The 18,089-nt window shown below is 39.4% G+C and overlaps 2 protein-coding genes across 7 annotated transcripts in view; one reads left to right on the forward strand and one right to left on the reverse strand.

Moving 5' to 3' along the window:
- FILIP1L (filamin A interacting protein 1 like) overlaps nt 1-17,752 on the reverse strand; it is a 361,936-nt gene extending 344,184 nt beyond the window's left edge. For all 6 annotated transcript variants that reach the window (XM_056793384.1, XM_056793385.1, XM_056793380.1 and 3 more), the window contains exon 1: nt 17,201-17,752. The gene's annotated coding sequence lies outside the window, so the exon portion shown is untranslated. The remainder of the gene's footprint in view (nt 1-17,200) is intronic.
- Nucleotides 1-18,089, forward strand: part of CMSS1 (cms1 ribosomal small subunit homolog) — a 430,657-nt gene that overhangs the window by 347,907 nt on the left and 64,661 nt on the right. The gene's annotated exons all lie outside the window — the stretch shown is intronic.

Here is an 18,089-nt window from a genome sequence, read left to right on the forward strand (position 1 = left end):
GCTAGTTCATTCTGATTTCTCTGATGCTGTAACAAACAGAAGAATCTTCTGGAGATGAGGTGATATGGCACGTTGGCCACAAAGTGCCTATTAACTGCATTTGTTCTCCTCATTTGGTTTTTTCAGATTAGCTGAACCTGATCAACATGTGTAAATACATTACAAAAATTACTGCATGAAGGACCTGTAATTTGCCAGTGTGGGAACTTATCTCCATCAGTGTAGATGCATCCCATCTGTCAAGCAGTCAGTTAATAAGTATTCATTAAATGCCTACTATGTGCCAAGCCCAGCAGATACAAAGAAAAGCAAAAGTTAGTTCCTGCTCTTAAGTTGCTCATACCTCACAGCCTCATATGGGAGACAATAGGCAAACAATTATGTACAAATAAGATAAATACAGGATGAATTGGAGATAATCCACAGAAAAAGGCTCTAGAATTAAGAAGAATCAGAAGAGGCTTCTCGAAAAGTTGGTTTGCCTGAGTCTCAAAAGAGCTAAATGTCTTTTTCCATGACCAGGTAGTAAGTATGAGATACAGAATTTGAATACTGTCTCTTCCTGACACCAAATCCAACACTCTTGTTGACTGACTCCATTTGGTTATTGTAAGGTCATTTCAGTCAGGTCAGACTCTTCATGACCCCATTTGGAATTTTCTTGGCAGATACTGGAATGATTGGCTAGTTTCTTCGCCAGCTCATTTTACAGATGAGGAACTGAGGCAAACAGGGTTTAGTGTCTTGCCAAGGACCACGTACCTAGTGTCTAAGGATGGATTTGAACTCATAAAATTGAGTCTTCCTGATTCCAAGCCCAGTGCCCTATGCACTAGCTACCTAATAGACTCCATACTATTCCTTTGTAAGCAATTATTAAATATCATATGTTAGTACAGAGAGTTTATTACCTAAGATTCCTTTCAACTCTGAAACATATCCCTAAGGTAAAAGACAGTCTGATTAAATGCTAGAAGGATCAGATGTTGACAGGTAAAATCGGAGCAGACAGGCTAGTGAAGAGAAAATCAGTTTTAGAAATACCCTTTTCCATATGGATATAGTGTATGTGTGTATATTACAAATCATTAATTGCCATTTATTTTTAAACAGATTTTACTTTTAGGAATTGGCCATTTTAATATCCAATGAATACTAATTTGAAGCAAACAGTCCTCCTGGCATCTCTGTACCTTCTCAGATCCTATCAGATTGGGCCCCATTTCTGCCTGGCCTGACCTCATTCTGCAGAGTAGGCATTGGCATTGGACCATTTCATCAGCTCCAAGAACGGCTACCCCATTTGTTTCTGCTGCCTCCATTTTCCTTGTGTTAGCCTAACTGAAGTGGGAGGGGGGTGGTGAAAATGATCATTCTCAACGTGTGATCTGTCTAGACACTGAAATGGGTCCAGTAAGTCCCTTTAGATATGTGCAGATGCCTGTAAGTAGCTTTTTTTTGTTTTGATGGGACTTTTTTAAAAAGTTTGTTTGGTAGTATTTTCTTTAATAGATGAGATTTGAATTTAAGTACCTCTTGCTCTAAAGCCTTATTTCTATGATTGTGACCCTAAGTCTTTGAAATTTATGCCCACAGGGGGCAGCTAGGTGGCTTTGTAAATTGAGAGTCAGGCCTAGAAACAGGAGGTCCAGAGTTCAAATCTGGCCTCAAACACTTCCTAGCTTTGTGACCCTGGGCAAGTCATTTAACCCCCATTGCCTAGTCCTTACCACTACTCTTCTTCCTTGGAAACAATATACAGTAGGAAGGCATAGATTTAAAAAAAAAAAATTTAAGAGTTATGCTAGTAAAGCACATATTCTAAAAGGGCCTTAAAATGCTTCATATATGAATATAACAGCAGACTGCCTATCATGCTATGCATGGATTAACCTAAAGGTTTTAGAGCCCATCACCAAGAGATGCTTAGCTACCACCTATTTTTCTTTTTTGGTCACTGCCATTCAGGAAGACCATCTACTAAGTTACGGGAAGGGGTTGCTCCTATCTCCAAATTTCTATAGCTTTTAGTGCCTCTAATCTTCTGCGTTAGTGGAAGAAATGCCCACAGTGGTGATATCATGGCTCTTTTAAGTATAAAAGAAGGGTAAGATCTCAAATAATCTCCCTCTTAAGGTAACGATAAGCTGCTTCTAGAGTATAGCAAATGTTTTAAGACACCAGGAACAAAGATCCTCAGTGTCTTTTTTAGATAACTTGAAAAAGCAAACCATTCAGCTCACTTTTCCGTAAAATGTTCCTTCCCTATTTTAGCCTCAGGAATAAAAAAAAAAAGGCAGCAAATTCAAATTCACAGCTTTAAAAAGCAGGTCTTGTAATTAAGATGTTCCACTCTTCTGACCAAATGGGAACTTTCTGAAAGCTCAGTAATCATTGAACAAAATGGTTAAAGAACTGTATGGTTAACCAGTTTTAGCCTAGAACACATTATTTTTTTTTCTCTATACTCTTTAGGCAGGAGTGACAAGGCATTTCCCAGAGATTAATGACTGTCTGAGTTAATGGTCTGAGGTCGGGTCATTAATCCCTGCATTGAGGTAGTTTGGAAAGCAGAAATGAAAAACAACTCCAGGGTCAAAATGATGCAATCTCAGGGGCATGTCTAAAAATGAGTTCCCTGTTCAGGAACCCTCACCGTTGTTCTAATCTCGCCTCCCTGCCTATCATTCTAGCATTTAATCACATTCTGTTTTCCACCTCTTGGATACAGTTAGTAATACATAAACGAAAGCAGGGATTGAATGAAAAAACATTTATCAAGCCTTCAGTGTGCCAAGCACTAACGGCCACAAGTAGGAAAATTGAGACAGTCTGTATTCTCAATGAGCTCACGCTCTAATTGTGAAGACAACCTATATATAGAAGTGTCCAAAGGCAGAAAGGATAGGAAAGTCCAGAAGTGCTAACGGTACAGCAGTGGTACAGCTGTCAAAGCCCAGAAATCCTGAGGCTATGTTGGCCATTCAGCTGGCAGCGCCTGGGCATCTGCATGGCCAAGAGGCAGGGTGGGAGGCAAGAACTTTGGGAGGAAGCGTGGCCACGTGATATGACCTAGGTGTCCTCCGGAGATTGTAGCTTGTGATTCCCAGCTTAGGCAAGTGGGATGAGCAACCACATTCCTTTTGTGGAAAGGGGAAGAGGTTAAAGAAGAGGGAAACAGAGACCATGGGGCCTCCACGTAACTCCCTTTTACAAACTACCCCTTCAAATATGTTCTACCGTGGTTGCTTGGCTCCTTCCTCCTACCTAGAATGCTCTCTCCCACCTTTTTCACCTAGATGAGGAAGAGGAGGAGGAAGCATAGCATTTATGTAGCCCATACTCCGTACGAGGCACTGTGCTGAGTGAAAGCACCTCATTTGATCTTTGCAATGACCCTGAATAAAGATGCAGCTATTATCCCCATTTTTGTAGTTGAAGAAATGAAAGCAGAAACTGTTTAAGTCATTTAGCCCAGGGTCACGTAGCTAGACCATGTCTGAGGCTGTGTTTGAACTCAGGTCTCCCTAATTCCAGTCCCTTGATGCCTGTGTAATTCCTAGCAATTCATTCAAAGCCCAGCTCAAAAGCTTCCTTTTTCATTCAGTTTTTCCAGATTACCTTATGTTCTAGTGATCTAACGATGTGGCATTTCCTGGGGAACAGTGTCCTCAGGTGGCCCTCCCAACACTCTGCTCTTTTTGTAGCTGTCTGTAAATGAGATTTATCTTTCCAACAAATAAGTCATGTACTTCTGGTGGACAGACATGGTGTCTTCCGCTTCCCTGAAGCCCCCCATGGTATCTAACACAGTGCTCAGCCAAGTAAAGAGTTTGATGACCGAATGAAATTCTAAGAGAATGCTATTAACATGATCCCATTTTTAGGGTGGTCCATATTTAAACGAGTTCCCACACGTCATCGTAGCCAAGCTGACAATGTGGAGAGGAACCTAAAGAAATTAAAGCCTCTGGACTGTGTCTGGTATCCTAGAGTAATGAACACAGCAGCCGAGAAACCTAAGATCCTAGCCCAGTCCTGGCCATTCTCTGAGTAATCTTGAACTCATGGTGCCTGACCTATAGTAAATGCTTAATGTATGCTTTTCGACTGACCGGCTGATTGAAATGCTCTGATCTGTAAAATGAAGTCGTCAGATTAAATAGGAAGCTGCCTTTTAGTTCCAGAAATTTCTGTTTTCTTTAGATCAAGTTCTTGGACTATATAAATTCACTACCTGTTTCTTTTAGTTGTCAACTGTCTTTCACACGCCGAACCTGTATGTCTGTGTTAACTTGCCAAGCTACATTTCCTGGCCCCAAATATTATCTGTTTCAATAATGCAAAGTAAGCCTTCAGAATCTGGAACCAACCATAGGTTGAATAGCTTATAGAAACAAGAATAGAATTTAGACTTTCATTAAATGACCCATGGGTCTGTTCTGCTCTTCAATAGATTATAATGGGAAAATGTGTGAACAAAATTATGTGTTACTTTGTTAGAGCAATATCTTACAAAAGGTGTATGATATTTTTAAGCTCAGGAGAATTTCACTGAGTAACCCCTGGAAGAAGAGAACATTTTTCTGGTTGTGGACTTGGTCCTTTTGGATTCAGCCAGTATTTTTCCAGCTACTGTAAGCTATTGAAAAATATAATCACATCCATGAAAAATTCTGCATTGTACAAGTATGTCTTTCAACACAAAAGAGAAACCTACTTACACAATAGGTAATAGCAATCTATGTCAAGGCTAGGAAGAAGATAAACCTGGAAAATGAAAACAAGGAGCTACATACCAGCAGTTCTAGACATGAGCCCTGTGGTAGTGTCATACGTATCCATCGCGACGCATGTGAATGTGCCCCTGATGTGGTCATTGAGGTTACGGCAACAGTATTGAATGACACCATATAAAAACCACATATCTTCAGCCACTTCCCAGCTGTGTGACCCTGGGCAAGTCACTTGACCCCCATTGCCTAGCCCTTACCACTCTAATGCCTTGGAGCCTATACACAGTATTGACTCCAAGACGGAAGGTAAGAGTTTTAAAAAATAATAATAATAATAATAAAATTAAAAAACCACATACACCTGGTAGAAAGGGCAACATTTATTGCATTATCTAGAATAAAATCAATTTTTCCAAGACTTCTGGGGGTCATATCCAGTACATGCAACTTTTATAAGAATATTTTATTGCTGCAAACTAGTCTTAGTTGCCTTCCAAGTTTGCTTCTTTCATGATGCTCCCACATTGCAGCTAGTAAGTTTTGCATTGCAAAGGAGTAGGGGAGGGGCAGTGGGAGTGATAGAAAAGCATATGATTATTTTGCAACCATTTGGGGGGGGGGGCTCTCTAATAAATCTGATCCAACATTTCCTTTTAAACCCTTACCTTCTGTCTTAGAATCAATATAGTATATTGTTTCCAAAGCAGAAGAGTGGTAAGGCCTAGGCAATGGGAGTTAAGTGACTTACCCAGGGTCACCCAGCTAGGAATTGTCTGAGGCCAGATTTGAACCTAGGACCTCCCATCTCTAGGTCTCTGGCTTTCAATCTACTGAACCACTCAATTGCTCCAGATCCAATATTCTTGAATGTTCATTTCATTAGGTTTGTTCATGTGGGTCTAAAGTTTGGAATCTATATCTGTCAAACATCATTCAACTTCATCTATAATGTAGTGAATCCAGATTAAAATCTATACCTAAAGCAATCTGGACCTATGGGAAGGATGTTGACGTAGCCAGATAATGAAGGTTCAGATTTAATTCATTTTAATAAATATTAAGTGCCTACTGTTTCTATAAGGTATAGATGGCACATTAGATAGAGTGCTGGCCTTGGAATCAGAAAGACTCATCTTCATGTGTTCACATCAGACCTCTGACATTAGCTTTGGGACCTTGGGCAAGGTGGCTTCAGTTTTCTCATCTGTAAAATGAGTTGGAGAGGAAACTGGCAACTCATTCCAATATCTTTGTCAAGAAAGCCCCAAATGGCATCATAAAAAGATGGACACAACTGAAACAACTCAAAAACAACAACTATTTCTATAAAGAACTCTGCTAGGCATTGGAAAAGACAGAAAGTTGAGATGCACTGTAGTCCCTGCCCTCACAAAGCATGTAGTCTAGTTGTGGGGTAAGTTTAATTTCTCACAAAAATACAGAACTACAAAACAAAGTGTTGGGTGAAATGCAAGGAGGCCCTTCCAGAAGGAGGGGGGGAAAAGTGAGATTAGAGACTGGGCTTGAGAGTAAAGTAGAAATTCAACAGGTAAAGAATGAAAGTGAGGATATTCTTAGCTTAGGGAACAATGCAGGCAAAAACATGAAAGTGGGAGCAGAGAATTATACCATTTGATGGAGTAAAACATAAATGGAAGAGAATTAAAAAGAGATGCCTGGAAAAACACATGGGAACAGATTCTGGTGGACCTTCAACAGAAGACAAAGGATTTGAGAGCCCTTGATGATTTTTTTTTATATATAAATGACTAGATTTGGCAGATTCATTTGTGGGTACTTAAAGGATGAATTAAAGAGGGAAGAGAATAGAAGTGCATAGCCTCTTAAAAGACTATTACAGTGGTTTGCACAGTAGTATTGACAACCTGTGATAAAGCAGCAATATTGGGAATATATAAGGAGAGGACAAATGTGAGAATTATTGCAAGAGGTGAAATCAACTAGACTTGGGAACTGATGGGTTCAATCAATCAAGAAACACTTCAGGGTCCTCTTTGTGCCAGGTACTGGGCTAAGCACTGAAGATTCAAAAAGAGGCAAAATGTAATCCTCGCCTTCGAGGAGCTTACAATCTAATGGTTATGACAGATAAGAGAAAAAGAAGACAAGGAACTGCCAGTTTCCAAAATGGAAGATTGGACTAATGAACGATAACTTCACTTCCAGAAATAGTGGGATCCAAAGAAGAAGCCTATTTAGGGGAGAAAGGATTAGACAAAAAGCTTGGTATAAGTTTCAAGGGCCAGTGAAACATCCAGGTGGTGATGAGTTGGAGGCTATTAGAAATGGAGATTATCAGGTCAGAAATGAAGAGAAAAATCTGTACCAGAAGTCATACACAGAAGTAGTAGCCAAAGCCATGGAAATGAATGTTTCCAAAAGAGAGAGTGTAGAGGGAAAAGAGTGAAGGTGACCAAGGGCAGACCATGAAAAACATTCACCCAGCCAACAAAAGAGAAAGAAGAGGTAATGAAATAGGAGGTTCCAGACATTTCTTTCCTTTCTCTTTAAGCCTCAGGCCATATTCCCATACCCTTCACATCCTTCTGGAAGGTAGAAGAGTGTGCCTTAATTTTTTTTTAAACCCTTACCTTCCATCTTGGAATCAATACTGTATATTGGTTCCAAGGCAGAAGAATGGTAAGGGCTAGGCAATGGGGGTCAAGTGACTTGCCCAGGGTCACCCAGCTGGGAAGTGTCTGAGGTCAGATTTGAACCCAGAACCTCCCGTCTCTAGGCCTGGTTCTCCATCCACTGAGCTATCCAGCTACCCCCGTGGATGGAGAGCCAGGCCTGGAGACAGGAGGTCCTCAGTTCAAGTACAGACTCAGACACTTTCAAGTGGTATGACCTGAGCAAGTCATTTAACCCCAGTTGCCTAGTCTTTACCTCTCTTCTGTCTTGGAATTGAGACTTAATATTGATGCTACAATAAACAAAATTTGTTTAAAAAAATATTTAAGGTAGTAGCTACAGTTTCTTCTGTTATCAAGAGAGAGAAAAGAATAAGTAATAAAGTTCAGAGGAGGAGAATTAAGGGATCTCTTGTCAGATCTCCTCAATATTCTCTGTAAAAGATTAGGGCTTTTCATTGTAAATGTAAAGAGAAAGAAAGTAAGTTTGGAACAGTCACTGTGGAAAATGAGATAGCGATTCAAGGCAACTTTACCAGAAGAATAGAATTTTTTTAAAAAATAAGTTGGAAAAATGGCAAATGGTCACACTCTGCTCTGCCTCCCACCAAATAATTTTAAACTCTCTTTGAGAGTGGTAATTAACTTGTCTGAATTACCCAAATAACAATTTAGGGGGAAATTGCTTTGTTCAAGCAAAAATGACAATAATAATAATATTTTAAAGAAATCTAAGTTCCTACCAAATTCATGCCTGTAAGATATTCTTTTGCTGTCTTATAAAGTTACTTCCCCTATGGATTTGGAGGAGATTGACAGTTTCTAAAATTTGGAACTAATCACTGCACCTGTTTCAGTTCTGAATCTAAAATATAAAGAACAAGGCCCTCACCCCACATGCTCTCTGACCAAACAGTCTTAAAATAACTTCACTTGGTGAAGTTCAGAGCAGCTGAAACAAAGGATTAGTGTGTGCATCTCTAGTCGCTGCCTAAGTTTCACATAGTGAAAACAGCTACTTCTTTATCATTCTGTTACCAGATCACCAGATCATCTGGAATTCTTGGGGAAGTTACAGTCTCAGTCCAAAGAACCCTTCCTTTGCCCATTTTTAATTCATTTACAGGTCTCCTTTGTAAACACTAACCCTTGAACTCAAGTCTTTTGCAATCTTTTTCTCCATCTTTTTTATTTTTTTCATGCATTTTTTAAAAAACACTTATTATATACAAGGGCACAATACACAGAGAGAATACAGTGCTGGGCCTAAAGTTAAGAAGGCCTGAGTTGAAATAGACTATGACACTTAGGAGCTGTGTGACCCTGAGCAAGTCACTGAACTCTGCCTCAATTTCCTCCTCTGTCAAATGAACTGGAGAAGGAATTGGCAAGCTACTCCAGTGTCTTAGCCAAGAAAACTCCAAAAGGGGTCATGAAGTCAGACACAACTGAAAAAACAATTTTTTTAATTTCCCTACCCCAAAAAAATATATATTCTTTTCTTACAGATCTCCAATTCCCCAAAGAACTTTTCTTATAGCCAAGAATCATTAAGCAGAACTAACCAACATGATAACTACATCTGGCAATCTTCCACACCCTCCCCTTACCTTTCCACTTAGGAAAGAGCAGGATGATCCTCTCAGACCAAGGTCAGGTGGCACATTTTTTTTTCCCTTTATATGCCTAGCATACATAGCCCTGGATAAAATGCTTATTGACTGACTGATTACATCAGCTGACTGCTAGTATTTTCATCATAATAGTCATGTACATTCTCTCCTGATTCTGTGATTTGTGATCTGCCTCGGTTCTTCCCTTATTTCTCAGAATTCTCTGGGGTTTATCTCTTATGAGGCAATAATAAATATTCCATTATATTCAGTTATTCTTCATGTGATAGGGCACCCACTTTAAGCCTCTTTGCCACCACAGAAGTTTTACCACAAATTACCAGTATATTATTGGGGATCTTTCTGCCTTCAACCTCAATCCCCTTCCTTGGGGTTTATACCTAGTAGGAGGACCACTTCTCAGTCCAAGGATATGGACAGTTTAATGACTTTTCTTATATCCTTCCAAATTGTTCTCCAGAAGAGTTCTACCTGCTTACAATTCCATTAACACTGTATTCAAAATTTCTTCCCGTTCCTAGTTTCTCATAGCCTCTCCAATATTCACTATCTCCATCTTTTCTCATCGTTTCAAAATGAAAGGGCACAACGTAAGAGGGTCATAGAAGTAGAGCTGGAAGGGACCTTAGAAATCATCTGGTTCAACGTGCTCCTTGTCTGGCTGAGGCCCAGAGAGCTTACCTGATTGGCTCAAATTCGGAAATGTAATCAATACCAGAGGCAAGATTTGAACCCGGGTTCTCTAGATCCATGGCTCTGCCATAGTTCTCCCACCTATCTCTTTCTCTGCTGCCATGGCCTCCACTCTTATTCAGACAGCCCCTGTAAGCTCCACTTTCCAAATATCTTCCTCCACTTTTGACTCTCCATTCATCCTCCACACGGTTACCATATTGCTATTCCTAAGGCCATAAGTCTCACCGCACTTCAGTTGTTCCTCCTATCTCTGGGGTAAAGCAGAGATTCCTCTCTGCTTGGTGTGGAAAGCCCCTCTCAGACTGCCTCCACCCTCCCTGATCAGGCTGATTACAGATCACTCTCTTTTATACTCTGTGTTCTAGCCAGACTGGCCACATTGTTCCTCAGGGGAACTCTATCTCCTGTGTCCCAGCCTTTGCCCAGGCTGTCCCCACCGTACTTGGAATCTGCTCCCTATTCAGTTCCAACTTTTAAAATATCTCTTTTCCTTCGAGGCTTACCTCATGTACCAGTTCTTTCTCGAGTCCTTTTCTCCTTCTCCAACTTGTCAGCACCCTCTTCCTGCCAATGTGCATGTACTTCATGCTCATTTATCTTTATGCATGTTATTCTCCCATCCTTCTACCCAATAAAATATAAACTCCTTTAGGGCAGGCCAGTTTGGGGTTTTTACCTTTTACATTTGTTATCGCTCAGTTGCTTCAGTCATGTCCATCTCCTCACGACCCCATTTAGGATTTTTTTGGCAAAGATAATGGATTGGTTTGTGATTGTCTTTCTCTATAGCTCACTAGACAGATAAGGAAACTGAGGTGAGTGACTTGACCGTGATCACATAGCTAGAAAGTATCTGAGGCTGACTTCTAACTCAGGTCTTCCTAACTCCAGATCCACTACACTACTTGGTGCCTTTGACACAAATATTTGGCATATAACAAGCACTTCATGAATGTTTATTAAATGATTGAATGAATGAACATTATTTTTATTATGGATAGCAGCATCATTTTATTATGTCATTTTGGTTCAACTATAATTGTTATTTCTCTGTGGGATTATTTGTTTCTGTAACAAATGTTTTCTAGTTATATATGGCATAAGTATGTCTCAGGTTAACTGCCATGTATTTTGTGCTTATGGAATGTTATTTTAAAGAATTTCTTTTTTAATCTTTTCCTCTTCAATTTTTCAAGTACTATAAATCAATAATATTATGGTTTTCTTTTTTATTTTGCTATTTGGATAAAGCTGCTTTGCTTCTTCTCTGGAGTTTTCTATGTAAACCATCCTGTCATCTGCAAAGAAAGATAATTTTATCTCCTTTGAGGTATTTTTAATTTTTCTCCTGTCTCATTGTTATAGCTAGCATTGCTAGTACAGTGTCAAATAATAGTGCAGGAATGGCATAATACTTGTTTTATACATGTGCTTACTGGGTCACCTGTTGATCAATCATTTCAAAGACTTACCATGAAAATCACCAAACTAGTTTCTGCCACTCTTTCCATTCTTTGGTTTCCCAAAGGGAAATGATGTGGACATAGTGGACAACTTCAGTAAGAATAAGTAACAAAGTTATCACAATTTCAATATAAAATATATTGAAAATATAAACTCATTTGTCTGCTTAATCATTAGTAAATTAGCTCGATTTCACTAGTCACCAACAGTTACAATAAGGCATATTTGTCTATATTATTCCCCCTTAAATATTCTAACAAAGTACCAGAAGTTCAGTTTCGGATCCACATTACTACACTGGTGAGACAAATTTAATCAATATTACTTTTCTTAGCTTTAGGCCTAATTTGATATATATTAATTACTCTTATCATCATTTTTCCATATGGCAAAATTTTTTCTACTTTAGACTTTCGTATTATATACAGTGGCCTCCTTTCCCACAAACAACTCCTGCAAGGCACCAGTGTACTAGATGATCCAGAGGTCTGAGCACAGTGCAACATAGCTTACAATTTTACACTGATGGTTTTCATCCACCTGAACTTTTGAATATGTTAGTAATCTAGATAAACTCTAGAATATTCTTCAGCAAGAGTTTTTGCAAAACTGCTTAAATGATGTGCATGATACTTCTTTTCATTAAAAAAATTTTTTTTTTAATCACTGTAACAATAGGGTAGAGCATGAGAGTCAGGAGAAATTCCTGCTGGTGAAACTGACCCCGAGGGCCTTCGTTCTGGTGGCAATTCCTGTCTAGTGGAGATTACAAAGTTCTCCCTGCCTAGAATTAGTCTATGAAAACTTGGTCCTAAAATGGTTTTTCTCAACTTTTCCCTTGACGACCCCGCTGAACGTCTTCTCGACCAACAGTCTATATATACTCCACTCCTTTATCCAAAGGAAATAAAACCAAATTTCAAGGGCTTCATTCCAGTTCTCAGAGGAAGAGCCTTTCAAGAGAATAAATTGCCCAGGATACAATAAGGCAGACTCACCACATTTACAGAACTCATACACCATTTGCTATTACCCCTGTTCCACAGCTTCTTTGATGCTATTCAGATGTTCTTTTCAATCATGTAGGTCTCTTTGTGACCCCATTTGGAGTTTTCTTAGCAAAGACAATGGAGTATTTTGTCATTTCCTTCTCCAGCTCATTTTCCAGATGAGGAAATTGAAGCAAACAGGGTCAAGAGATTTGTTCATACTCACACATCCACTAAGTATCTGAGGCTGGATTAAAGATGTGTCTTCCGGACTCCAGCACTCTTTGCATGTACAGTGTCGCCTAGCTTCTTTAAAGTTTTCCCAATCCTCCAGTTGGAAAAATATCTTTGAAGCTGCTACTATACACACGTTATTGTAGAAACAGACCTCAATAAGATGGTGAACTAGTCATGGTTGCTTTTTCTGCTTTTCAACCTGTCTCATGTATCCCAATGATTTTCTCTTAAACAGATCATTAAGCAACATCTTTAACTCCTGTCAAATTTGAACCTGAAAGCACAGTTTTAAGCTCTAAACAATTATGAAAACAGTTATACTTTTTTGTTTTGCTTCTTCCTTGGGGATTTCCTGTCTTGTTCACTCTTCTAGGGAAGGAAACCTTCTTAAGCTTCTTGTCTAAAACTCCTGTAGCCCAAGAAGGAAATGTTAGCCTCCCAAAAGGAGTGTCCTCGTTTTTGTCCTCGAATACCTATTCATCTTTAGGATTTAGTTTGTTCCTTTAAGCTTTGTTCATGGGTCCCAGGAATGGAATAACTGGATTTAAAAGAGGTTTTCCCAGTTTTTTACTTCTCTTCCAGAAGGAAAATTCCATTTAGAATCTCTAGCTTCTTTCAAAGTCCAGCTTATATATCCCCTCCTAAAAGGTTCACCCCCACAAAAGGTAATGCCTCCCCTCAATATTACCTTATATGCACTTTGAATGTATTCTCATGTATATGTGCACATAGTGTTTCCCCAGTACAGTGTAAGCTCCCTGAGGGCATGAAGTGGTTCATTGTTTTCTGTATCTGCACAAGGTCTACAAAAGTGTCTGGCATATAGTTATTGTTGTTCTGTCTTGTCTGATTCTTCATGACCCTATTTGGGATTTTCTTAGCAAAGATACTGGTTTCTTTTCCAACCAATTTTACAAATGAAGAAAATGAGGCAAACGGGCAAAGGGATTTGGCCAAGATCACACAGCTAGAAAGTAGCTGGGCTAAATTTGAACATAGGTTACCAGACTCCAGACCCAGCACTCTATCCATTATGCCTCCTAACTGCCCTCTTGTCATATGATAGTTGCTTAATACAAGGAGGGAGGGTAGGGGGGTTGGGGGAGAGAGAGAGAGAGAGAGAGAGAGAGAGAGAGAGAGAGAGAGAGAGAGAGAGAGAGAGAGAGAGAGAGAGAGAGAGAGAGAGAGAGAGAGAGAGAGAGAGAGAGAGGGAGAGAGAGAGAGCGCAGAAAACAATCTCATCATAGGAGGCAGCTTGCAAAAAATATTCTTATTAGATTCACCAATAATCTGCTGCTCCAAAAATCAGATATACCAGGTGTCGAATAGACTGCCCTTGCAAACTAGATTAAAATATAATTGGGAAATGTTTAACAAAATAAAAAAAAATACAGTAGAGCATAGAAAACATTAATATGTAGTTTTCTACATGAATATGTGACTGCAGGGATCTTTATATACAGTTTAGTGAGCCCTGTTTTTATTTGAGTTTAACACCACTGAGGTATAGACCACTACTGATCAAATAATCTTCTCCAAAAATAACAGAAACCAAACTGGGAACTGGTTCATGCCTAAAGGAAAAAGATTAAGTAAGTGCTTAGTGGCCATTTATTTCCTCTTGGGGAAGTAAAAGCAATTCTTTTGAGTTTTTTTCAATTTTTGTTTGGAAGGAAAGGGGTCAATACACATACAGACACATATACATACATATATATATTATGTCATTGCCACTAATATAAGAAAATTATGCTTTGCAGTAAGACTCATCAGAATTTCTAGATACTCTGTTCTGCAGAAAAGAAGGCAGAGTCCTTTATCATTTGACATTCCACACAACTGAATGAATGAACAAAAATGAAAGAATCCCTGCTCTCAAGGAGATTACATTCTACTAGAGGAAATAACATATACACAAATAAGCAATTACAAAATATATTCAGAGTAATGTTGAGAAGGATGAGAGCATCTCTATAACATCGTTTTATCAAAGAAACAGCACATCATAGTATTGTAAATCAAGAAGGAGCTTCCAATATAAATGTAAAGCACTGATATCCTCTCATTTTTTATTGTTGTTCAGTCATTTCAGTTGTGTCCTACTCGTCATAACCCCATTTGAGGTTTTCTTGGCAAAGTTGCCCAGGTTGGCCATTTCCTTCTCCAGATACCATCTCATACAATCCCTTTATTTTATAAATGAGCAAAACAAGAATCCCAAACAAGTGAAGTAATCACCCGAGTTACACAAGTAGTGAGATCAGCTAGGGGACCCACTGGATAAAGCACCAAGCCTAGTGTCAGGAAATTCACCTTCCTGAATTCAAACCAGGCTTCAGACTCTTACAGTGTGACCCTGGACGAGTCCCTTAACCCTGTTTGCCTCTGTTTTCTCATCTGTCAAATGAGCAGAAGACAAGAGCAAACCACTCCAGTATCTTTGCCAAGAAAACCTCAAATAGGATTATCAAGAGTCAGACAGAACTAAAAAGCAATTTAACTTACCAAGTTTTTAAAACATATTTTACATTTGCAGATGATTGTTCATTGATGATTGCCTCTTCTCAAAACTGGAATAGGTCCTTAATAAATAATTGAGAGGCAGCTAAGTGGCTCCAAGTACAAGGCTTGAAGATGGAAGCTTCTGGGTTCAAATCTGGCCATTGACACTTCCTAGTTCCAACTGCCTTGCCTTTACCCCTCTGCTGCCTCAGAACAGATTTTTATCGTTAGTTCTAAGACAGAAGATAAAGGTCTAAATAAATAAATGAATAAATAAATAAATGAATAAATAAATAAATAAATAAATAAATAAATAAATAAATAAATGAATGAATGTTGACAGACACTTTTTAACCACCTACTTATGTGCAAGGTACTGTGGTAATTGGCTGGGGATACAAAAAAATAAAATGACTGGTCCCTGCCTTCCAGGAGTTTACATTCTACAGGAGTGATGCAGTATGTACGTATTCAAATAAACACAAAGTATAAATGTTAGCACATTGATTTTTAAAGTTGGAAAGTGCTGTAGCACCCCTGGGGATCAGGAAAAACCTCATAGAAGAGGAGGTACCTGAACTATGCTTGGAAGAAAGATGGGACTCCTAGGAGGCAGGAGGGACTAGGGAATACATTTCCAGACATTAACTGTACCTTATGCAAAAATATAGAAGAGTATTTCAGATTGTCATGTACAGAAAAACAGCTGGCAGGTCTGTTGGCCTGGAATAGGCTATGTATGAAAGAAAATAATAGGAAATATGCCTGGAAAGGTAGTTGGGAGCCCTATTGCGGAGAGCTTTAAGTCAGACCAACAATTTTGGATTTTGTCCTCCACAGCAGTAGAAGGCCACTGAAGATTTTTGAGTGACATGATCAGATCCCTCCAGGGTCATCATTTGGCAACGACGCAGATGGTGGATTGGCAAGAGGAGAGACTAGATTACAGGAGACCAGTTAGGATGCTTTTGAAATCATTTAAGCAGTGAGGTGACCAAGACTTGAATCAGGATGGCAGCAAGAGAAAGGGGCCTATAAAAAGCAGTGTTGAGAGAGAGAGAGAGAGAGAGAGAGAGAGAGAGAGAGAGAGAGAGAGAGAGAGAGAGAGAGAGAGAGAGAGAGAGAGAGAGAGAGAGAGAGAGAGAGAGGAGGGGGGATCAAATGGAACAACTTAAAAGAAAGAATACAATCTATTATTGAAGTGAGTTTTATTATTCTTGCATTTTGGAGCTTTCTATCACCTTTAATATTGTTAAAATATTATAATAGTCATTATTTGCTGTTCCTCTGCTGTTGCTACCCATCTTCATCACCATTTAGACATGGTTTTTAATTATTCTTTAGTATTTTCAAATGAGAAAAAAAAAAGCATGATTCTTTGACTAAGTAAGAGCTTACTTCTTATTATTTTCCTACTGTTAAGATGATAATGAGGGCAACTAGGTGGCTCACTGGATAGTGAGCCACACACAGAAACAGGAGGTCTAGGGTTCAAATCTGACCTCAGATATGTCCTAGCTATCTGACCCTGGGCAAGTCACTTACCCCTCATTGGCTATCTCTTACCACTTTCTGCCTTCAAACCAATACATAGTATTGATTCTAAGACGGAAGGTAAGGGTTATATTAAAAGAAGAAGATCGCTGTATGGCCTATAATTTAAACCTTTCTTTTGACTTTCTTAACTCCTCCTCTGATGGTATATTGTGACTGGTTTTGGACTTTATTTCATTTCCAAGAGTGCAGCCCTAGCAGATCTTACCAAGAGGAGGAGACTTTGAAGACTGACCTGACACTAGACTGTCATTTGCTCAAGAACCAACCTAGCCAAGTTTTAGAGGTTCTTGTTACCAGGGATCACCAGGTTTTGACTTCTTTTTTTTCCCAAGAGCATCAACTTATAGTGTTTCCACTAAGGTTGGGCCCTCTCTGGTTTAGTGAAATGTCCTTCCACAGATGAGATAATGAGTCCTTGAAGTAAGGCTTAAATTAAGTACATGATTTTCATTTATCTAAATATTGTTCAATTTAACATCGAAGTCATTTATTTAGATAGAGTATTTCCACTATTTTTTCCCAAGTGTCCCTTATTCCTTTAAATCTGGTCTCTCAAAAGTTACACGTCCTACCTGAGAGTTACCACTTCTATTTTGAGACTGTTAAAAATAAGTCAAGCGTCGCTCCTGGAGTGTAGTGTTGACAATTCCCATCTCTTGGATTACAGGGTCATAGAATACCATCGCCCACTTCTCGATGACAACAACAACCATGGAATAAAGCAAACTTACCTTACTGTTTGAATGCCTCCTCTTTAAAGTTTCTATTATTGCCTGGCAGCTCTCTCTTCTTAAGCACTCCAGAGTCTAGTTTCTCAAGCATGCAGTAAAGAAACTGACCACTCTCTTTTTTTTTTCTCAGAATTCCCAATAAGGTTGTCTCTGCAGGCAGAGGAGTCCTAGGGTTTCCTGGAACCCACCGTAATGCTTTTCTCTTTTCTTTTTTCTTTTTTTTGATCCTTTCTCAGTTTTTGTTCTGCCACCTGCCAAAACAAAGGCACTTCGAAGTTCAAGACCTGGAACAGTAGCCGTCCAAAGGTGAGGCTGTGAGGACCCTGGCCCTGCCTGGGACCAAACACTAAATAGAACCCCCCTCACTCTCTGGCCAACACTCTTCATACTCCGAAGGCAGGTGGCCTTTTCAGAACACTGACCCCTTAGCTTATCAGTTTTTAGAGAAAAAAAGGAGCTAATTGGACTAGGCTCTGGTGCGAAGGGACTCACGAGCAACTAGCCATCTGCCCAGAGGAGACAAGCAGTGACAGGTATCTGCTGTGTGTGTGTGTGTTTATGTGTGTGCACATGAATGTGTCAGCTCAAATTCACATCTGTCAATACCAGCCTCTTTGGCAGGCGGCTTTTGAAGGCGCCCTCCCAAAGGTCATTTCAGATGAGAAGCCTCCTAGAAGAAACCTGGGTCCACGATGCCCCGTTGCCATCTCAACCGTGACCCTTTAGTGAATCACAGCAAGTGATATTGGCGAATAACCTTCTTGCCATACATTTCCATTTGCTTTGCTAGGGAGGATGTGCCAAATTTGCAATTGGGAGATCAGGGAAAAAATGGATTGGGAATCTGAAGATCTTCTGAGTTCCAATCATGACTCCACCACTTAAAACA

Source organism: Monodelphis domestica, chromosome 4 (genome assembly GCF_027887165.1).
Source record: "Monodelphis domestica isolate mMonDom1 chromosome 4, mMonDom1.pri, whole genome shotgun sequence".
NCBI lineage: Eukaryota > Metazoa > Chordata > Mammalia > Didelphimorphia > Didelphidae > Monodelphis > Monodelphis domestica.